Raw genomic sequence first — 22,101 nt, 5'->3', positions numbered from 1 at the left:
TAACTTCTTCACCATATATCTTCTAACAACCCAGAAATTCCTAAGCAGAATATTCTAACACAAATTCAGTATTTCATATGTCCGGACCAATCTCAAAAGGACAAGGGATTATTCTATGTTGTACTTAAAAAAAAAAAAAAAAAAAGAAAAAGCAATTATTAAAGTAACTCAGGAGAGAAAGTCCTGAAGCCTAAACCGTTTAGTTTCAAAAGGACAGAGACCCAGTTTTTGTTATTTGCCATTGCATCCCAGGGACCTAGTCCAGATATCACAGAAATGAACACATCAATCTATATAAGACAATATTAAAATTATATCATGGAAGAAACATTTTTAAACTGAAATTGGTGCATGCTCTCATGTTAATATTCAGCCAGCTAAATGTGAAGTAGAAAGCCAGGATAAACTGAACCAAAATTGGGAAATTTAAACAAAAGAATTTTGGATATTAGAAGGAATATGGAAGGTCATCTAATATAAACCTCCAGATTTTATTATCAGGAAAATGAAGCCAGGGCTTCCCTGGTGGCGCAGTGGTTGAGAATCTGCCTGCTAATGCAGGGGACACGGGTTCAAGCCCTGGTCTGGGAGGATCCCACATGCCGCGGAGCAACTGGGCCCGTGAGCCACAACTGCTGAGCCTGCGCGTCTGGAGCCTGTGCTCCGCAAAGAGAGGGGCCGCGATGGTGAGTGGCCCCCGCTTGTCACAGCTAGAGAAAGCCCTCCCACAGAAACGAAGACCCAACACAGCAAAAATAAATTAATTAATTAATAAAAGTGAAGGCATTCCATTTGTTAAAAAAAAAAAAAATGAAGCCAAGAGAAAATAGTTAGGAGACTGGCCAAAGCCAAAGCTGGAACACATGCTGGAATCCAGGTGTCAGTCTCCAATTCTCACTTTCCCCACTGTATCACCTGCCTTCCAGAGTTAGAGCCTCCCAACAGAAACATGCTACTCACCTGGAGAGTAAGAAGTGCAAACATGACAAAGGTATTAAACCTGAACAATACTACCAATTCAGTTTCACCAGTATCAAGATTTGGCCAAGGTAAGTAAGAGAAAATCCTCACATTGTTTACAATAAAGCACAAAGATCAAGATTTTTTTTCACTAAATGGAGGTCTCAACTAATTCACAATATCATATATTCTTATGTATTCAGTCCAATAGCGACAAACTTTCAGTAAGATTAAACAACTTAAGGCATTTGAAAAACTTTTCAATGACAAAGTATTATAAGAATGCATGGTATTCCTTAGTTTCAATCCCACCCAAAAACAAGATAATTTTCTTCCTCATACTAAAGATATATAGGCTCTGGAATTTAGAGAAAGATACTATCTTACCATCTCACCATAGAAGTGATCCAATAACTCATTGAGAAGAAAAACTAATCTTTAGGCAGACTCATGATTTAACCGTGTTAGTACTGAGAACAGTAACTAAAGTTACAGATTAACCCTGAAAGCACTCCTCAATCTAGAAATAATTTATTTGGGGATATTTAAGAAGACAGTACTAAAATTCAACTGAATACAACTGTATCACTTAAAGAAACAAGTCAGGTTCTCCCAGGCCATCAGCTATGTTAAGACTTAACATCCAAGATTGATGGTTTTCTCCTGTGCAGTCCCAGATTTCAAAGTAGGTACACAAGCACTGACTTCTAATACACGCAGTTTAACCAGAACTTTACATGAATATTTTAATAAAGTTTCTCAAGGAGTTAAATTAAACAAACATACAAAAAACTACTGATTAAATAGACTGATTATTTAGGTGGATTTTAATAAATTCTAATGCTTTGAACTTTAGTATAGAACGTTTTAAAATTCTCCAATAATTAGAATTTACCGAAAAAGTTAATTGACCAAACATAACAGGAGTATTTTAATATACTGATTTTGCAGATAAGGCAATGTCAGATGAAAGAATCTGCATAAGACCTAAACACTGTATTAGATAATAAATGTCAGAACATGCCCCAAATTTACCAAGAAACTGCCTGGCTTCTTTTCCAAATGATACGTAAAGGTAAACATGGAGAACTTCAAGACAGCTGTGAGCACCCAAGTTGTGGAGGGCCTGATAGTCAGAAGGGGAAAAAATGTTCACAGAGAAAAGGAGGCAACAAGTGCACAAGGCAAAAGGCATTTTAAAAAAATTTTTTAAGTGAGTTGCTGAGTCCAAAGTTAAGATGCAACTTCTAAAATCTTGCTCTGATGGCATAGTGAACCTAGGGATTATGGAGATAGCACATCACACCTGCTCCCTCCAATAGAGAGGCACACCATTCTTGGAAAGGACATTACTTTTTAAATCCACTGATTCCTGGATTCCTGAACTGGGTTCTCATGTAGTGTGCAGCATACAGCTATGGACTAGGAAGTAACTGAAGCCACTCAATAGACAGGAGACATCTTGCTGGAGTGTCGATTTAATCAAAGATTATAGTAAAATCAGATACACTTCGTTAAACACAAATATATTACAGAACAACATGCAAAATTCTCATTTTTTCAAGATAGAGAAGGAGTCTTCAGAGAAATGCTCTTTTTGTGACAAGCTGCTTTGGACAACCCCAGATCTTGACAGTACTTTAGGAGAAGCAATTGTAGATAAATATGCGTGCCCAAAAACCCTGAACGTGTAGTCCCTTTATACAAATGATCAAACCTGAAAACATCTAATGTAAAAATTGTTGTGGGTACAATATTATAAATGAGACCATAAGCTACTGAGAGAACATGACTGGAATTCAGGAAATGCTAAAGCCCCTGTCTTATCTCTGTCACTCATTTACTAAGAAATCATATATAATTTTCTTAACAGCACTCTTTTTTCATTTCTGAATTAGACTGAAAAAAATAATAGAACATAATATTCAGTATTTTCAGCCATATTCCAAATTCTCACAATCAAATTTAGAAACAAATTTATCTAACAAAATTGTCTCAAATGATCTAGCTCTAGCTTCAACTAATAGAACAACAACAACAAATAGCCTAATGAAACTATATCTTCTATGGTATAAAGAAGAAAAAAATCCTTCTGTGTAGAGGAGAAAACCTACTCACACGTCCTAGAATTTCTATGGTGGCAATGTCAAAATGTGATCTTGCTGGTAACATTTAGGCTAGGGCATTGAATTTTTATAACATAACAACAGTAATACTTGTATTCCTGCCTTGAATGACTTTCTTTGATTTTTCAATAAAACTAGATATCCCCTTAAAGCCCTATTATTAATTCCCAATCATTCATAAACATTTACTGAGTGTCTACTGGATGCTAAACACTATAGTACCCCTGGAAAAAAATGCTAAGTCACCATCATAAACTATGTGGTAGCCAAAAAAAAAAAAAAAATCCTTTCTATTCACTGATATTTTAAACAGTAATTCAAAGCCAAGAAGTAGTAAGAGAACAATCAGCAAAATTTTAGTGCTTTATGCTTCCAATTCAACTCTCTTCTGGCCCTTTTGGGAAGCTTTTGTAGACCACCCTAAGAATGCTAAAATTAGGTGTTATTTATGGCATAACTAGAATGAGGTAACAAAACAAGTACCTCAAAAATAAAACTAAGAGAAGAGGTTAAGGGAACCAAGTAGGAGACAAGGATCTCAAGTGCCAGACTTGGTACCTCTACCCTGACTGAATGCCTCAAGATAGGGAAAAGGTCAAGAAAAGGAAAATTTGTGACCTAGTCCAACTGTATTTAATTCTACATCTTTCTTTCTTTTTTTTTTAAATTTTATTTATTTATTTATTTTGGCTGCATTGTGTCTTCGTTGCTGCACACAGGCTTTCTCTAGTTGTGGCGAGCAGCAGCTACTCTTTGTTGCAGTGCGCAGGCTTCTCATTGAGGTGGCTTCTCTTGTTGCAGAGCACAGGCTCTAGAGAGTGTGGGCTTCAGTAGCTGTGGCACATGGGCCCAGTAGTTGTGGCACACGGGCTTAGTTGCTCCGCGGCATGTGGGATCTTCCCGGACCAGGGCTCGAACCCATGTCTCCTGCATTGGCAGGCAGATTCTTAACCACTGCGCACCAGGGAAGCCGTACATCTTTCTTTCATTCCCAAATATTTGCTCTTGCCCCGTGGGAAGGCTTCTAGATTTCTTGTGATTGCCACAAATTTAATAACTCATAATTTCTTAAACATTAGTTGTATTAACTATTATCTTCATTCAGTAATTAGGCAATTAGAATTTAATATTGCTAAATGAATGTCCAAAATTAAACCAAAATTATTTCAAGATGAAGTGAGAATACATCTTAACTCATTTGATAAAGCTGTTATCACCCTGACACCAAAACCAGACAAAGACAGCACAAGAAAACTACAGACCAATATCGTTTATGGATATAGATGTAAAAAATCCTCAACAAAACACCAGCAAGTGAATCCATCAACATAAGAAGGATTGTACACCTTTGCTAAGTGTGATTAATTCAAGGAATTCAAGGTTGGTTTAATATCTGAAAGTCAATTAATGTAATACATCACATTAATAAGGAATAAAAACCATACGGGCTCCCCTGGTGGTACAGTGGTTGAGAGTCCGCCTGCCGATGCAGGAGACAAGGGTTTGTGTCCCAGTCCGGGAAGATCCCACATGCCGCGGAGCGGCTGGGCCCGTGAGCCATGGCCACTGAGCCTGCGCATCCGGAGCCTGTGCTCCGCAACGGGAGAGACCACAACAGTGAGAGGCCCACATACCACACAAAAAAAAAAAAAAACATGATCATCTCAATTGATACAAAAAAAGCATCTGACAAAATCCAACACCCTTTCATGATAAAAACACACAGGAATTGAAGGAAACTTTCTTAACCTGAGAAAAGGCATCTATGAAAAACCCACAGCTAACATCATACTTAATGGAGAAAGACTGAATACTTACTTTCTCCTTAAAACCAGGAACAAAACAAGGATGTCTGCTCTCAACACCCCTATTCAGCATTGTACTAGAGGGCTTCCCTGGTGGCACAGTGGTTAAGAATCTGCCTGTCAATGCAGGAGACACGGGTTTGAGCCCTGGTCCAGGAAGATCCCACATGCTACAAAGGAACTAAGCCCATGCTCCACAACTACTGAGCCTGTGCTGTAGAGGCTGCAAGCCACAACTACTGAGCCCGTGTGCCACAACTATGGAAGCCCGTGCACCTAGAGCCCATGCTCTGCAGCAAGAGAAGCCCACACACTGCAATGAAGAGTAGCCCACACACTGCAATGAAGAGTAGCCCCCACTCTCTGCAACTAGAGAAAAGCCCACTGAAGACCCAATGCAGCCAAACATAAATGAATAAATAAAATTTTTAAAGAAATACTGTACTAGAGATTCTAGCCAGGACAATTAGGCAAAAAAAAAAAAAAAAAAGAAAAAAGAAATTAAAAGCTTTCAGGTTACAAAGGAACAAGTAAAACTACTACAATTTGTACATGATATAATCTTGTATATAAAAAATCCTAAGGAACCCACAAATAAACTATTAGCGCTAATAAACATATCCATCAATGTTACAGAATTCAAGATCACTATACAAATAAATACCAATTGTATTTTGATACAATAGCAACAAACAATCTGAAATGAAATTAAGAAAACTCCATTTATAATAGCATCAAAAAGAATAAAATACTTAGACATAAATTTAACAAAGAAAATATAAACCTTATAATTTGAAAACTACAAAAATTGTCACAAGAAGTTAAAGAAGTCCTAATTAAGTGGAAAGGCATCCCATGTTCATGGATCAGAAGATGTAACTTTGTTAAGATGGCAATACTTCCTAAATTGATCTACATATTAATTCAATTCCAGAATATCCAAAACAATCTTGAAAAGGAAGAGCAAACTTGAAGGACTCACACTTCCTGATTTCAAAACTTAATTCAAGGCTATAGAAATCAAAACAGTGTGGTATTGGCATAAGGACAGACATAAAAATCAATGGAATATAGTTTAAGAGTCCAGAAACAAACACTCACATTCACAGTCAATTGACTTTTGACAAGGGTGCCAAGACAATTCAATGGGAGGCAAGTGAGGTAGGAGTGGGGTTGGATAGTCGTTTCAGCAAAAGGTCCTGGGGCAACTGGATATTCACATGCAGTAGAATAAAGTTGGACCCCTATCTCACACCATACACAAAAACTAACTCAAAATGTATCATAGACTTAAATATAACAGTTAAAACCATAAAATTCCTAGAAGAAAACAAGAATAAATCTTCATTATCTTGGGTTACACAATGGTTTTTAGACATGGTACCAAAAGCACAAATGACAAGAAAAAATAAGTAGACTGAACTTCGTCAAAATTATAAAATTTTGTGCATTGAAGGACCCCATCAAGGGACTTTCCTGGTGGTGCAGTGGTTAAAAATCCCCCTGCTAATGCAGGGTACACAGGTTCAAGCCCTGGTCCAGGAAGATCCCACATGCCACAGAGCAGCTAAGCCCACAAGCCACAAATACTGAGCCTGCGTGCCACAACTACTGAAGCCCACGAGCCTAGAGCCCGTGCTCCACAACAAGAGAAGCCACCACGATGAGAAGTCTGTGCACCACAACAAAGAGTAGCCCCTGCTCGCCACAAGTAGAGAAAGCCCATGCACAGTAACAAAGACCCAACGCAACCAAAAATAAATAAATTAATTAATTTAAAAAAAAAAGGACCCCATCAAGAAAGTGAAAACAGCCCATGAAATGAGAGAAAATATTTAAAATTCATGTGTGACAAGGGACTTGTATCCAGAATATATAAAGAACTCTTAGGACTCAACAATAAAGACAATGGAGTTTAAAAATGGCAAATAATGTGACAGAAATAGACATTTCTCTGAAGATACACAAATGGCTAATAAGCATATGAAAAGAGCCCATCATCATTTGCTATCAGAAAAATGAATTCAAAACCACAATGAAAAAAGAAAAAACCACAATGAGATACCCCTTCACACCCACTAGCATGGCTATAATCAAAATGATAAACAACTACAAGTGTTGACAGGATGTGGAGAAACTGGAACCCTCACAATGGGGTATATCCATACAATGGAATATTACTCAGCCATAAAAGGAATGAAAAGCTGATATATGATACAACGCGGATGAACCTTGAAAACATGCTAAGTGAAAGAAGCTAGTCACAAAACAGCTCATACTGTATGATTCCATTTATATGAAATGTCCAGCAAGGACAAATCATAGAGACAGAAACTAGATTAGTGGCTGCCAGGGGCTAGGGGACAAAAGGAAATAGAGAGTGACTACTAATAGATACAGGGTTTCTTTTGGGGGTGTTGGAAATGTTCTAAAATTAGTTTGTGGTGATGGATGCACAACTCTGTCAATACACTAAAAAAAAATTGTATGTTTTAAATGGGTAAATTTTATGATATGTGAAATGAATATCAGTAAAGCTGTAAAAAAAAAAAAAGATGAAGCCAAAATAATACTTAATTTCTAAACTTCACTGTGCAAAAACAATGTTAAACTACTTGTAAAAATATCAGAAGACAAGCCGTAATTCTGCAATTTATTTCCACTTGAGAGATTACCTCAGAGCACTAATGTGCTTCCATGTTACACTTGCAACCTCACTGCCAGCAGTATATATAAGCAAAAGTTAGGTCCTCGTCAAACTCAAGTTATTCAACTTACTCAAGTAAATTATTCTAAATTACTTTATGTAAGAATGAAATGAGGAAGATGCAACATGTCATAGATAAAATCAGTCATCTATAGGAATGATACAAACTAGGACATCAGTAAGCCAGTGAAGAGTTTAAAGAACACAAAATCCTATTCCTGGAAGAGTTATCTTCAGTGAGATAGGAGTGGAATGTATTATTATTTTAAAAGCTTAAACAAAAGTAGCAATACTATACTCTGCCCAAAGATTATTATAACAGATGGTTGGCAAGGCTTCTGTAAAAGGGTAGTTCAAAGAGAAAAAACTTGGCTTTGTCATTCCCAGTTCTACCTGGAGTATAAAGAAAACTGCCCTGGTTCACAAATACAGGATCTGACAGGAAAAGCATGTGCTGAACAGGAAAGAATATGCTGATCAGTCAACTCATTTCCGAGCCAGATTGATCATTTTATTTTTGCCCCTATAAATCAACAATTTATTTTTGTTTCATGGTCCAATCAATATAGATGTGATTAGCAGATGAACTATCCCCTAGCAATCAACAGATTGATGTGATTAATGCTAGACTGGCATTCAAGTTCTAGTTCTACCACCAAGCAGTGATGTGACTTAGGGCAAATGACTTCACTGCTCTCAGTCTCCTCATGTAGAAAACAAGACAGCCTGACTAACTTAAACCAAGGTTTCTTCTCAACTCTAAAGCTCAATGATTCAGAAACCTGAAAACTACAATAGTAACAATGATGTGTGGTTCAAGAATCTGTGTGTTCAACACTACAAAACTTCTTTGAAGGGAACTGATATAAAAATTTAAATAACACAATAAATGCTTTCATAAAAAAAAATTAGAACCTACTAAGACATACACATATAACAGAACTTGGTTCTAAATTATAATCAGAAACTGACATATGTGACTCACTAGTAATAGAGATAAGAAACACACTTAACCAATATTCTGTAAAGTCAGGAAAAACTAAAAATGTATTATATGGTTACCCAATTTTAGAAGGAAGATCTAGACTTTGGCTAGATAAAACTAAAGTTATGTTTAAAAGGCAAATGTGTAATACAAAGCATAGAGATGGACTTTAAAAATACTTGACTGTAAGAAAGCAAAAAAGTCAGATGCTCTAACAAAATGTTTAAATTGCTAAGTAGTGTGGGGGGAGCGGAGGAGAGTAGGGGTGGGGAGAGGAGAAGGAAAATAACTTTTCTCAAAATAGACAATAAAAATGAGGAAAAGCAATAAAATACCATAAATTATAGCAGATCAGGAGAACTAAGGCCTCTGTAGGCAAAACAACAATTAAAGCCTTGCAAGAGGAACTTCCCTGGTGGTCCAGTGGGTAAGACTCTGAACTCCCAATGCAGGGAGCCCAGGTTTGAACCCTGGTCGGGGAACTAGATCCCGCATGCATGCTGCAACTAAGAGTTTGCATGCTGCAACCAAAGAGTCCGTGCACCACAACTAAAAGATCCCACAACTAAGATGCAGCGCAGCCTAAATAAAATAAATAAATAAATATTTTTAAAAATATAATAAATAAGGCTTCCCTGGTGGCGCAGTGGTGAAAATCTGCCTGCCAATGCAGGGGACACGGGTTCAAGCCCTGGTCTGGGAAGATGCCACATGCCGCGGAGCAACTGGGCCCGTAAGCCACAACTACTGAGCCTGCGCGTCTGGAGCCTGTGCTCCACAACAAGAGAGGCCGAGATAGTGAGAGGCCCACGCACCATGATGAAGAGGGGGCCCCAGCTTGCCACAACTAGAGAAAGCCCTCGCACAGAAACGAAGACCCAACACAGCCATAAATTAATTAATTAATTTAAAAAAATAGATATATATATATGATAAATAAATAAACCTTGCAAGAAAATGCAAAGCCACAGAGAGGTGGTTTAAATATATAAAAAGCCAGATGCTGAATAAAGACTGGATGGAGCACTTGATAAACAGGGTATAAACAGTGATAAGAGCAAGACAACTGACAGGCCTAACTGTAATTTGCTTCAATACTTACTGAAGAAGATATGAGGAAGAAATCTATTTCTACTTTAAAGCATATGAATCACTGACAGTGAATCAAATTCATCATTAAACAAACAAGATGCTTCCAAACTAATATATCAGATGATAGGTAGTCATGAAGTCTCAAAGTACTCGCATTTTAGAAGAATTTATTTATAAAATTATAAAATTGCAAGGAAGAACCTACTGACAGTCATCTGAGAGAAGTGACCTCCAATAAGACATAAGAGGACGGAATCCAGATCTCTTTCCTTTATCAACAACATTTACCCAGCCCCTTGCTCAACTCCTGGCATATTTTGGCACTCAATAAATATTTGCTGAACAAAAATGAACAAAAACATGCCATCAATATAACTCCCACCTATTCAAGAGAAAGGCTCTGGCTGTGAGCTTCAAATCGGTCAAACTGGCAAACCTCTACTAGAGGATAAGATCAGAAGACATATCAGCATAAATAACCTTCTGAGGAAAAGACAAACATGTTTTCTAAAAGAAGAAATCACACCACACCAGTCTACCCAAATTCTCTGAGGATAAAGTATATAACTTATTTAGGCTTTTATAAAAGTCTTGATAAGAGTCTAAATAAAAGGCTATTTTTAAAAAGTCTGAGTGGCCACAGAGTTGAGACTATTTCCCGTGGATGGGGTGTGGTTTATGAGACTGACACACCGTGTACTGCACAAAGGGGGCAGGTTTACACAGGGCATGACGCATAGAAAACTATGGGTGGACGGACGCTAAGGTACTTCCCCGGGAAGTATAAGCAGACGATTGATCTTAGGTAATGTTTTAGAAATGCTATATTTAACATTTTCATAAATTATATGAAAGGTATACAGAGAATTCCCCATCTTGCAGATGGAATGATGAGCTTCCTGACAGTGAAATATTGCACTAAGTTGGAAAAATAAGGGAACTGAGAGGTGGAAAAAAATTTTAAGTATATCAAATGAGAAACATTTGCAAAAACTAGGATGTATTTTCAGTTTAGAGAATACTTTGCAAGCATGAAAGGTATCTAAATATCTGCAGGGCTGTCCAGCAGAAGAGAAACTAGAGTTGCTCCAGGCAGTTCCCGTGTAGACAAAATTAGGCCCAAAGTGGAAACTGCAGAGGGACACATTTCAACTAACATAAGGTCAAGCTTTCTAAGCACCAGACCAGACCTAACTGAAAGGGTGATTCTTACTCTGAATTATCTCTTAAGAGCCCGCTGAGATACAAGCGCCTAAAGTACTGCAGGCACGAAAACAGCAGGTATTAACAGCATGCAGCATGGAAAAACGAAAAGTAAAGCATTTACAGGAAAAAAAATCCAAGTTGTACCTAAAGGATGCATGCCTTCTAGTTAAAAAAGAAATTTTTGAATAATTACAGAATGTTACCTAAAGACAATGTGATTTTTGTATGCAAAGCGGGGAGGGATTGCAAATTCTACTGCCAACAAGGAAAAGACCGTGAACAGAACATATTTTCCTATCCTTCTAACAAATCATAATTTTAGCTATATCTGAAATGCAGTTATGATTGGTTACCATAAATCCAGAAAGGCAAAGCAATGCTGACAAAGATCCAGAGAAGTATACGTAAATGGAACGACTAAGAGGCTGAAGGAGATGTCACTGGAGATTACATTTTAAAATCAATCATCTTCAACTGAGAAACATGAAAGCCAAGGGGCACTATGATCAAAATCAGAAAATGTATCAATATGGTAAATACTAATTTATTCACCAAATCTTGGTACAATACCTTAAGCTTTTAAACTTGAAAAGGTAGATCTTTTTTTCCACAAAAGACAGAAAGAAAGTTGTAGAACGTGTTATCACCAAGCAGTATTTAGGGTTAAGAATACTCAAGAAGTATACAAATTTATGTATATTAAGTCCATTCTGGGCTCCTACAGGATAGAAGTGACATCTGAGGTGAGGCCTTAAGTTTCTGAGGTTAACAGCTTATAAGATAATTGCCTCACATCAAAACATTCCTTGGGGGCTTCCCTGGTGGTGCAGTGGTTGAGAGTCTGCCTGCCGATGCAGGGGATCGGGTTCGTGCCCCGGTTCGGGAAGATCCCACATGCCGCGGAGCGGCTGGGCCCGTGAGCCATGGCCGCTGAGCCTGCGCGTCCGGAGCCTGTGCTCCGCAACGGGAGAGGCCACAACAGTGAGAGGCCCGCGTACCGTAAAAAAAAAAAAAAAAAAATTCCTTGGTGCCAACTGAGACATGACAATTGGCTGACAGCCCCCTAACAGACTCAGTAAGGCTTGCTGGTATAGTTCTTTTTATTTTTATTATAATTTTAAAAATTTTTTTATTTTTCTTTATTTTTGGCTGCATTGGGTCTTTGTTGCTGCGCGCAGGCTTTCTCTAGTTGCGGAGAGCAGTGGTTTCTCTTGTTGCAGAGCATGGACTCTAGGCTCGCGGGCTCAATAGTTGTGGCTCGCAGGCTCCAGAGCACTGGTCAGTAGTTATGGTGCATGGGCTTAGTTGCTCCGCGGCATACGGGATCCTCCTGGACCAGGGCTCGAACCCATGTCCCCTGCATTGGCAGGCGGATTCTTAACCACTGCGCCACCAGGAAAGCCCTATAGTTCTTTTTAGTCCTTTATCTATGTACAGTTGACCCTTGAACAACACAGGTTTGAACTGGTCCACTTATACTCAGATTTTTTCCAATCAATACATACTATGCAATGCTCAATTGAATCCCTGGATGTGGAACTGCGGATACAAAGGGCCTACTGTAAAGTTATATGTGGATTTTCTACTGCACAGAGGTCAGCGCCCCTAATTCTGGCATTGTTCCATGTGTGTTATATATATACATATATATATATGTGTGTGTGTGTGTGTGTGTACCTTCTTTATCTTTTATATATTTAGAATCCTTATATATCTGTATATCCTGAATTTTTCATTTATCATATACTCAACATTCTAAGACATTAAAAGTTCTTTAAAAATAGTTTATGGGCTTCCCTGGTGGCGCAGTGGTTAAGAATCCGCCTGCCGATGCAGGGGACAAGGGTTTGTGCCCTGGTCCGGGAAGATCCCACATGTCGCGGAGCGGCTGGGCCCGTGAGCCATGGCCGCTGAGCCTGCGCGCCCAGAGCCCGTGCTCCGCAACGGGAGAGGCCACAACAGTGAGAGGCCCGCGTACCGCAAAAAAAAAAAAAGTTTTATGGCTGTATAATAATTCACCCTTAAATACTCCATAATTTACCCATTAATCTCACTGCTCATTCAAGTTTATTCCCAATTCTCACTTGTATAAATAATGCTACAATGAATATCTTTGTTCACAAATCTTTCTATATATCTCTATATTTTCCCCCTTAAGATAAATTCCTAGAAGTGGAATTACTTAGTTAAAAGACAGTTTAAGGTTTTTTGATATATGTTGCCAAAATACCTTCCAGAAAAATTGGGCCCAATGCACACTTCCACTAGCAGTTTTAGAGACTGCCCCCTCACTACCTTTGACCATACAGTTCAATTGCCAATTTGATAGGTTAAAAAAAAGTAGTATATCATTTTAATCTGAATTCCTTTGATTACTTATCAGAATAAAAATGTTTCTTATATGCTTCTTGGTCACTTGTGTTTCTTCTTTGTGAACTCTGATCATGACCTTTGTCAGTAAGGCATTTTTACTTTCTTTGGGCCTTGACAAACTGAAAACCAGCTGAGATGGAGTCACATATCAGTGACTTCGGCTCCCCCTGCTGGCCAAAAAATTACTACCATGGTCAAGACCTAGATTAAAGCACCACGTAGACTACACTTAAAAGCTTGCCATTTTCTGGGCTGCTGCTACGAACGCAATTTATACACCGTGATAAAAGATAAAACGTTATGTGTCTAAACCCATATTTAACAGAGCTGTGATGGGAAAGGAGAAAGGGGACACCTGATCACTAATGTTTAATGATTAGTGTCACAAAAATGTTTAAATTATAATCAGTTCACTGCCAAATTACTACCTGGATGGAACATTACAAGCATAAAATTCATTTCTCTATACTTTATTTTTATTACTGTTATTTTTTTTTATGGCCGCACCACGTGGGTACTTTCAGTATCTTAGTTCCCTGACCAGGGATTGAACCCAGGGCCACAGCAATGAAAGTGCCCAAGTCCTAACCACTGGACCACCAGGGAAGTCCCTATACTTTATTCCAACAATGTAAAAACATTCTAGTTGCCAGATGACCCTGGTTGTCAGCACACTGGTTCTCTTTTTTAAAAGCAAAAATAAGAAAACAAAAACACCTATGCACCCTTCATCATTCAATGAACGATTTAAAAACAAAACCCTCTTTGTAACCCTTATTCCAAAGCTACAAAGCTGCTCACACTAAACAGATTGGGTCCTATAGTTCCAAAGGGTAAGGCCAGGATTGGCGAATGGATGTAACTAACTCAGCTTTCCCACTGATACCCTCTTAAAGATGCACTTCACAGGTTGGGCAGTGCAGTGCTCAGACCATTCATTCATTCAACACATATTTACTACATGTCATCACTTTGCAAGCAGTCATGATGAAAGACAGGACACAGCCCCTACTCTCAAAGAACTTGGAGACTAGCTGCGTGGAGAAGCAAACCTGCAATCACTGTACAACAGAAGTGCTAGGGATGCACACACAAAGGCAAAGCCTGGGTACGTAGGAAGCTCTCCACGTTAGTTACTGCTGTTACTACACCTCATTGTTATTAAAGAACTAGGACAAGTATGTTTCTAGAACAGGGTAGGAGGTCACTTTAAACAGTGGCAACTGCTTGTGTGAAGGCCCAGGGGCAAAGGAGCAACAAGGTGTACAGAAGGAACTACAAACAGCAGCTTAACGCTGCTGAGCGCAGACAGCTCAGGAAGGAGCAGAGGAAGTGATCTGGGCCAAGGGCCTGTGTGCTTGGCAAGTGTTTGAACTTCACCTCGAAAGCCAGGTAAGCCATAGGGAGGAAACATATGGTCATATGAGGAGACCATTTAGCGCTGGGAAAAACACATTTGCAGATCATCAGTATATGGATGTGGGACTCATACAGAGTGAGACACAAATCTAAGATGTTACTCAGGAACTACATAGGCTGGGAGGAGAGAAGGCCAAGGCAAGGCAAACACTGACTGAAAGAGAAAAAATGTCTGCAAAGAAAACTGAGAAAGAACAGCCAGAGATGACAGCGATACCGGAAAGAGCCAGCACTCAGATCATCTGTACTGTACTGTGTGCCAGGCACTCATCTATATGCTTTTCATGTATTAATTCATTTCCTCCTCACGACAGTCCTGTAATGTTAAGTGCCATTATTTTTAATATTATTTTTCTCATTTTTCAGGTGAGGTAACTGAGGCACAGAGAGGCACACAGTTAAGTGCAGAGCTGAAATCTGAATCTAGGAGACTCACTGCAGAGTCCATGTTCTGTATCACAACTCTACAGTGCCTTTCAGAAATGACGACAGGAAGCCAGGAGGGACCACTACCACCACAGCCGGGGAGAACGGTCCACGGCGTCAAAGACCACAAGGAGGCCTCAGAAGATAAGTGCAGAAAGGGATGACTCTGTATGGACAGGTACACTGGAACACATAGGAAGAAGCTACACAAATACTTCATTGGCAAAGGGACCAGTGGTCGCAGTTCAAGGGTTTGGCGTTCGTAAAGCGGGAGACTTGAGTGTGTTTATAAGCTGAGGGCCAAGAGCCAACAGGGAACGGGAGGGTGAAGATGGGTCGGGAAAGGTACAAATGACAGCCAGAGGTCCCTACAAGGAGGAAGAAAACAGCTCAAGAGACCAGAGAGGTGGCCTAGTATAAGAAGAAACAAATACAGGGACAGTGTTGGGCCCAAGAAGAGTCCCTTCCCTGACAGGCTCTGTGCTCTATGACCGAAGAGGCAAAGTCACTGGGGGAAAGAGGTTTTCTTTGTAAGCGAGGCAGATGTTCCACTTCTGAAGAAGCCCCCACAGTCAGATGCTTTTAAAGGAACTTCCCTGGTGGCACAGTAGATAAGACTCTGCGCTCCCAATGCAGGGGGGGCCCAGGTTCGATCCCTGGTCAGGGAACTAGATCCCACGTGCATGCCACAACTAAGGAGCCCGTGTGCCACAAACAAGGAGCTGGCAAGCCGCAACTAAGGAACCCACAAGCCGCAACTAAGGAACCCACAAGCTGCAACTAAGGAGCCCGCCTGCCGTACCTAAGGAGCCCGCCTGCAGCAGCTAAGACCCGGTGCAACCAAATAAATAAATAATTTTTTTTAAGATGCTTTTAGAATTGTAACATTAATTTATATTCTTTATTTGATTCTTTTACTCCTGTTTTCACTCTTATCTAGCTGTCTCATTAAATTATGATCTAGGTTGCAAACATTTCACAAGATGACTTCTAAGCAAGAAAAAAATCTAGCAAAAACTAAAATCACTAGACTGTTCAGAATAGAAAGATAATTTTTTTAAAAGATAATATTTTTCCATTTCTTCAAGTCAAGTACGTGAATATACTCTCTGAGCTTCCAGAACTTACTATGGCTACTCCCACTGTCCTCTGGAGCAAACCAGACAACAATGCCCCGAGCTGCTCTCCCACTCACGGCTTGACTTCTCTCCCCAGCTCTGCCTCAGCCTGGTCAGCACTCTCTCTGGCCTAGTCAAATGGCCTCTCGGCCCACAGTCCAAACAGTTATCCAATATCATGAACTCCTTCACTTCAGGATAGGGAGACAGGAGAAGGAATTTGGGAACTAGCCTCTGATGACAACTAACAAAGCAATTTCATAACACATGTTTATCTAAAGCAGTCCCAGACCACTGTAAAAATTGGATGAAAGCAATGGACCCTTCCTCTCCATAACATGCACACAGGCAAAACCACATCATTTTGCATCAGACTGTCAAAAAGCTGTCATCTTCATGTTATCTTATCCATAGAAAAGTCCCTCCAGCCATCGTTAAAGATCTATTTACTCTTCCTTGGCAAATAATTTATATAAGCTTAGTTTGCTGATATCCTAACCTACCACAGAAAGAAGGCATTAAAATAGAGGGGAGAGTTTCTGGAGGCTGGAACAAGGCCAGTAACAGCCAGATACTAAGGTAGGAGATCAGGAAAGTAGATAATCACAGACTAAAGAAAATGAAGACTAGCCCGAGGGTACGGAATACGTGCACACTACTCCATGAATACAGTTTATTTTACGGCCTCCAAAGGCACATGACATTTCAGCACAGTACAATAAGTGGTGGGCATAGTGTAGATCTTCCGTAATTTTGAATTATTACTAAAAAATGAAATTTTGTTCAGAGCACTTTTTTTTTTTTTTAATTTGGCTGCGTGGCTTGTGGGATCTTAGTTCCCCAACCAGGGATCGAACCCAGGCCCTCTGCAGTGACAGCGAGGAATCCTAACCACTGGACCACCAGGGAATTCCCCAGAGTGCTTTCTTAAAGAGGCAGAAAAGCATGTAATACCTTTCAGAAAAATTTTCACCTAAGTAAACTTTTGAAGTTGTAACACTAGTTTCAGGAGAGGAAACCATCAAACAAAGGTACATACAGGCCAGTTGAGAAAGGTAAGATTTTAAAACAAAACAGAAAGGTCAGCAGCAGCCAGATTATCAGGAGTCTATAAGCTACATCAAAAAGGTTGAACTTTACCCTAAAGGCAAATAGGAGGGGAATGGAGGCAGAGGGTGGGCCAAATCAGTCAGGCCAGAGAAGGAACTTCCTCAAGGTCCTGCTATTTCTTGAATGACCCATACTGTCAACCCCCCAAAGAAGCTAAATGCTGGAGTATAACCATGCTGGCTTCTTCAAGTATGGCATCTAATTGAACATAAAACACCTCTTTATTTACACAGAGAAGGTGTTAATTCCACATTACTGAGTATCCTTAGCTCCCAAACCCCTCGAGAGAGAGATACCTGGGCTTAATTCTTACACAGTAAGGAAATCCCAATGTTTCATCAATTTCCACAAAGGATGAGACACGGAGAACAGACTGTAATCTTGACCTTAATTTTTCAAAGCAGAATTTTACTGATAGCTAAAAGAAAAAGAATATTACCACCTTCTAAAGTTTCAATTTTATATAAATCTAAAGCTTCAATAACAAAATCTATATATTAAAGACAAATGAGATAAACAAGGTCCTACTGTATAGCACAGGGAACTATAGTCAATATCTTGTGAGAAACAATAATGCAAAAGCATCTGAAAAAGTGATTCAGGGGCTTCCCTGGTGGCGCAGTGGTTGGTAGTCCGCCTGCCGATGCAAGGGACGCAGGTTCGTGCCCTGGTCTGGGAGGATCCCGCGTGCCGCGGAGCGGCTGGGCCCATGAGCCGTGGCCACTGGGCCTGCGCGTCCGGAGCCTGTGCTCCACAATGGGAGAGGCCACAACAGTGAGAGGCCCGCTTACCGCAAAAAAAAAAAAAAAGGAAAAGTGATTCAGTTATATATCACTTTGCTGTACACCAGAAACTAACACAACATTGTAAATCAACTATACTTCAATAAAAATTAATTAATTAAAAAAAATTAAAGAGACACCTAAAGAAATAATCTACTTCTTTAAATCATGTGACCAATTTGCACCAAAATTTTCATTTCCTATGTGTAGGTGTTGACGGTCTGCTACCCATGATGAGTAACATCAGTCTACAGGGCTGATGAGGCTAATGGATGTTGTCATGGGTTGAATTTTGTCCCCCACGAAGAAATTTTGTACTCCTAACCCCTAGTGCCTCAGAATGTGACCTTAGTTGGAGAAAGAGTCTTTACAGAGGTAATCAAGTTAAAATGAGCTCATTAGGATGGGACCTAATCCTGTATGACTGCTGTCCTTTTAAAAAGGAGAATTTTTGAACAAAAAAGACACATACACAGAGAGAACTCTGTGTACAGACTGGAGTTATGCTGCCACAAGCCAAGGACCTACCAGATGCTAGAGGAGAGACCTGGAAGAGTTCCTGCCCCAGCACCTTCAGATGGAGCATGCCCCTGCCCTCAGACTTCTAGCCTCCAGAACTGAGAGACAATACATTTCTGTTGTTTAAGCCACTTAGTTTGTGGAACTTTGTTATGGCAGCCCTAGCAAACAGATGTCATGAAGAAAATTAGCAGCTTGTGTTTATCGAGCACATACCAAGTGTTATTCTAAGCATTTTGCATCAACAAACTCATTTAGTCCTTACAAAATCTACCCTAGGATCTAGGTACTACAATTATACACTTTTCACAGATGAGGACACCAAGTCTCTAAAAGGATGAGACACTTGCCCAACATCAGGCAGAGCCCCCCACTATGACCACTAGCTATAATAATTACTAAACATATAATTATGTTTAGTAATTATTTTAATAACAGTAGTAATTCACTAAGCCAAATTGCAGATATAATATACACAAAGATCCTCTGAAGTAAATGTTAATTTCATTTCCAGTACAAAGGAGGACCCTGAACCTCCGGGAGATTTTAAAATTTCTTAAAATTGTCCCACATCACATAACCAAGAATGTGATAGTGTATCTAATTGCCAACTGGAGGGAATAAACAATGAAAATCTTTTTTTTACTAACACTTTAAGAGCAAGTGAAAGTTTTTAATGCCTGACCTTGCAATTCAATACTACAAATATAAACCTATAAATTTGAAATTCTTCAAGATCCCAGGAGAAAATGTGCCCTAGATTACAGTACCCTTTGTATATGCATCCCTTCAACCACTGTCCAAGAGCTATCTGCCCTCTCATTTGTGGCCCCTTGACATTTCTCTGACTTCCAGACACAGAAGAAGAAAAGATGTAAGGACTGAAAGTTTTTAAAAAATTTTTTGTATTTTTTGATTTTGAATCAAACATCGGAAAGTGTGAAAAAAATACAATACAGCGATAAGTCTCCTTCCCACTCTGTCCTCTACCTGCCCAGTTTCTAGACTTAACAGGTAACCGATGTCACCATTTTCTTGTTTATTCTTCTGAAGTGTTTTTTTATGCATATACAACAAGCCAAATTTTCTTTTCTCTCTTCTTTTTTTTCGAAAAACACAAAGGGTAACATATCATACACACTTTGCATCTTGCTTTTATCGCCTAACCGTTTATCTTGGAGATCTTTCCATATCCTATTGGATCATATTTTAATTATGTCCTTTTGTTTGTCAAGAATACTTTTTACTTGTTTTCATCATAGTTCAGTCTAGCACACAAGGCACTAGCACACAGGCAACCAGCAGTCCCTGAGAGCTACCTGAGACAACTGATGGTGGTACCATATCACACACCAAAGACCTTGTATCTCTTCTCTCCATCTCACCTTCACTTTGATCTTTTCTCCAACTCGCCCAATTCTCCTCCTCCTCCTCCCTGTTCTTCTCCCATCTCACACATACCCTAACCCCGACAACTGTACATAAAAACACCAAACATCACTGATAATGCTTAGTCATGGCTAGCAATAAAAAAGCTGTAGACCCCTGATATAGAGAAAGGGGTAAATAACTCCATGGGAACTAATTAACAAGAGTGCCTTAGGGACTTCCCTGCTGGTCCAGTGGATAAGACTCCTCACTCCCAACGCAGGGGGCCCAGGTTCGATCCCTGGTCGGGGAACTAGATCCTGCATGCATGCCGCAACTAAGAGTCCGAGGGCCACAACTAGGACCCGGCACAACCGAAATAAATAATTTTTTCTTTTTTTCTTTTTTTTAAAAAGAGTGCCTTAAATTGAGGAGCTTTTGTTTGGAGTTATTTTTCCTTTGTTATTTATGTTTCTTTTTGTACTTTGATTCTTGAAAAGGGTGAGTATTGGCACTATTTTCTATAAGCCTGGGAAAAGAAATAAGCACATACTGAGGTCTAACGTTTAAGTAATGCTTTATAGAACTAGAGTTCATTCTGAAATAAGATAATCAGAAACAAAGCGCAAGAACTATAGAAAATAAATATTTTGGCTCCAAAGTATACATTTTAATTAGCCTAACTTTTTTTATTTAAAAATAAGCAGTTGCAATCTGAAAACACATCTCAGAAACATTTTAAAGGTATTCACAAATGAAAAAGAGAAAAAGGTTCCCTCTCTCTTATTTTCCATCCTGCAAATTCAATGCTATCCTTTTCCCATCCCCCCCCAAAAAAGTGCCTTTTTCCCCTGCCCAGATCAAACACTACAGTTTTTAAGGTTTTTTTTTTAAGTCATAAAAGGAGGAGGAAAATGTTAGCAAATAAAAAATTTGTTTAGACTCAGAAGAGGTCTTCCATTGATGAAAGGGTGAAATTAAGGCAGTCACATAACTACATTCTTAAGTAGTTAACAGGTGGTAACACACAGTATGGAGTACTGACTTCACTCTGTATTCCTGTCATTCCAGAGGGCTTTGGTGCAACTCCAAGGGTTAGTGCAGAACTTGCCCAGGTTCAGAGATTTAGAGGTAAAATGTCATATATAGATATACAGATATCTATATCTATATAGATATATAGATCTTAAAAAGCAGCCCTCTATGTATCTAATCCATTAGTTAAAACTGTAAAATAAAAATCTAATATATTGATCCCCAGTTCCTTGGGTTTCTACAGAACTAGAACCTGTGGATATCCCCTTGCCTGCTTCCTAAAGACAACAAATGCCGCCAGGTCGTGGCTCTAAACACTCAATACCAAAGAGAAATATTCTTGTACAAGGTCCTCCAGTTCCTATAGGTTCAGGACTTCTGGCTGGGTTTCCCTCCAACTCTACAGGGAGACTGGCTAGAAAAACTGTGTTTCTCTGGCTTCCTTTATACTAATATAAGCACTCCTCATCCAACAATAGCAGCTGGAACATAAATGAAGATGAGAACTCAGTCTACATTTACCTAAAGATTTCCCACAATCCAAATATTTAGTTTACACAGACTGCATTAATATCTGATTTATTCACTGCATTAATTTGGAATTCCACAGGACAGATTACCAGACAACAATCTTAACTACACTAGTATTTAGCTCTGAAGGAAGCAACCTGTGCCACCCCATGAAGCTGGTGGGGGGCTTCCATCACTCCTTATCCCTCCCCATCCTTCCTCCCATTTTCCTCCCTACGTGTATCTGAAGCTTTGTCCTCTGCTTAGTCCTAATGGAGACATATATGTACAAGAACTTGAAGTAGCCAAGAGACTGGAGAACCACCACATCACTGAGAGCTTTTTCATGTAAAGATCATCTGCCCACACTGCCCCCAAAGAGGTGCATCTTGTGAGATGAAACATGGCACAGAGTGCTACCTGTTGAGAAAATGGTGTAAATTCGCATGCAAACGACCAGGGAATAGCAGGAGAACTCTCCAACAGAGATATACACATAAACTAACAGGTCTTAGAATGTTCTAACATACTAAATGAAGTTTCAGAGTAAATAAATGGCT

At 39.4% G+C, this 22,101-nt stretch overlaps 1 protein-coding gene across 5 annotated transcripts in view; it reads right to left on the bottom strand.

Annotated features, from left to right (window-relative positions):
- Positions 1-22,101, bottom strand: part of KANSL1 (KAT8 regulatory NSL complex subunit 1) — a 171,065-nt gene that overhangs the window by 146,743 nt on the left and 2,221 nt on the right. The window lies entirely within an intron of this gene.

This window comes from Aethalodelphis obliquidens, unplaced genomic scaffold (genome assembly GCF_003676395.1).
Source record: "Aethalodelphis obliquidens isolate GAN/ISIS:26980383/991018 unplaced genomic scaffold, ASM367639v1 scaffold44, whole genome shotgun sequence".
In the NCBI taxonomy this organism is placed as follows: Eukaryota; Metazoa; Chordata; class Mammalia; order Artiodactyla; family Delphinidae; genus Aethalodelphis; species Aethalodelphis obliquidens.
This window is presented reverse-complemented; position numbering and strand designations above follow the sequence as displayed.